This window comes from Palaemon carinicauda, chromosome 23 (assembly GCF_036898095.1).
Source record: "Palaemon carinicauda isolate YSFRI2023 chromosome 23, ASM3689809v2, whole genome shotgun sequence".
Lineage (NCBI taxonomy): Eukaryota > Metazoa > Arthropoda > Malacostraca > Decapoda > Palaemonidae > Palaemon > Palaemon carinicauda.
Genome location: NC_090747.1, coordinates 107,696,985 through 107,699,371, shown reverse-complemented (window position 1 = coordinate 107,699,371; position 2,387 = coordinate 107,696,985).

Sequence of the window (2,387 nt, the reverse complement as noted above, 5' to 3'; positions counted from 1 at the left end):
TTGCTCAGCGAAATCAGTAACCGTTGGATTACGTAGTTCCCTCAAGATTAGGAAATCCTTCCCTCTTCTATTTCTAATAAAATTCTTTCACTTCGATCTTGTGATGAAAGACGACATTAGTTTGTCCGTCCAAAAGTCTTTCACTCTAAATAAAATTTTTGCCTATATTTTAAATTTATGTTACACAACTCTTTCAAGCATAGGGCAATAAGATTATCACCTTTATGTCTACAGACAGCCCAGACACAATTGAATGACGGAAGAAAACGGGTGGGAAAAATTATGCAAATTTAAAGGAAGTGAAGTGCCTGTTTAAGGACGAACATTATAAAGGTCAAAGAAAGGAGAAACAAGAAGAGTATTATCATATTCCATATGAATAATGACAAATTCAAGTGGGGACTACCTAAATGATCAAATATTCAATTACCTAAATTAGTTACTAAAACCTAAATAGTAACGTTACTACATAATAAATACTCTCAACTTTTAGGCTGTAAAATAAACGGAGTTTAAATGAGGGAAAATATATAAAAAAAAATTTACATCAAAAGATACCAATCAATCAAATAAACCATTTTTGGTGTAGGCCTAAATAATTCCCATGAAAAGTTAATTGCTTAATTCATCAAGTTAAATTAAAAACAAAATAATGGCAGCTGTTTCGAATAACAACATATATCAAATAAAACAAGATATATAGGAAACCAAATTCATATCGCAAAGAACAGAAAAAAAAATATTAGCATAATTCTTCATTATATCCGCAAAAGAGGCAAATTAATCAATTTTTGACAGATTTTCTTCATAAAAGTGCAATAAGTTTTAATATCAAACTCACTAATTAACACAGCTTTAAAGTGTTAAGTAAAAAAAATACAAGCTCAGAGGTTTTATGTCAGATCTCTCTCTCTCTCTCTCTCTCTCTCTCTCTCCTCTCTCTCTCTCTCTCTCAGAAGAAGAAGAATCCCTTAGGCCTAAATAATCTAGCCATTAAGAGAACGAAAGATAAGTATCTCGTTAGATGAGGGATTGGAAAGATTAATTTATCTTTACGTCTTGGTTGTAAGTGACGGTGGAGGTCGGGAGCTCCCCACATTTGCTTGGTGAGAGGGAGAGAGGGGAAATACATAACAGGATAATTGAATGACACACTTGGACAAGTCGGTCAAATTTACAAATATTAATTCTTTAATACTTTAAATAACACCAGTCGATGTCGACGCCACTACCAGACGTTCAATAACAGACGTCTTGGAACTATCTTCACCAAAATTGCTTAATCTATAAATCAACGCATTGTAAGAGTTACATATTAAGTATCTCTTTAGCTCATCCGGAAAGGAACAAGATGAAGAAATTAGGCCAGCTTGGAGGACCGGGGAAAAAAAAAAATGGTATCCATTTCCCGTAAACTTTAGTTCAGGACAGCTTGCTGCTTTGGTTGCATCCATCTGAAGAACAGCAACAACAACAACGACGAATGCAGCCGTTTATAGTCCATTGTAAGATAAAGATCTTAGACATAGGGGTATGGCCAGTTTTCATCCCCAAGCTAGACACTGCGTATTGGTGATTGTGGGAGATTATTTTCTGATCGCTCACAGCAAACCAATCCGAAGTGGCCAGCGTGGTGATAAGAACTGGTCAATCCCCAGATATGAATAAAGACATGACTGAGCCTTTGTCCTGCATTGGACTAAAACAGCTGCATTTATTGTTGGGAATAAAAAAATAAAAAGAGCAATAGGGTATATAACAAAAGCATTTGAGTTTCGGCATGCACATCCCAAGAAGAATCCATATATGAAACAGGCCGAAGACGACCTATTTCACCCGGCATACCAAAAGGAGAACTTTTTTTTATCATCTCCTTTAGTACTTGGATCTCGCCAGGCAAGCACACAGGCACTCAAATGACGTCTTCAAGACATCTATAACCATTTCCCCAACTCGATATACCCAGTGTAGGACTTTAGTTGTTCATAACTAAGGAAGAAAAATGCACGTTTATATTCAAAGATGATTTTCCCATTTGCTTGAGTGAAAGCACAACGTGGACGACACAATTAAAAAAAAAAAAAACTCTTTACAGAAGTATAATTTTTTGTGAAGCATTTCTCTATACGTTATAAAAGAATAATAAAACAACAACGAAAAATACATGAAAGGACAAAACAAAACGATAACAACATAAGCACATGTAAGAACAAACATCCAACACGAGATTTTATGTCACGCAGACAAATGATATGCAAACAAACACGCGTATCTAATTGTTTATTTTACGTTGTCGTGCAATGAAGCAACAAACTTGATTAATAAGAGATTTCATGTTAGGTATCTTTGGTTATTTGGTAGTAAAAGTTTCATGATGAATTCTGCCT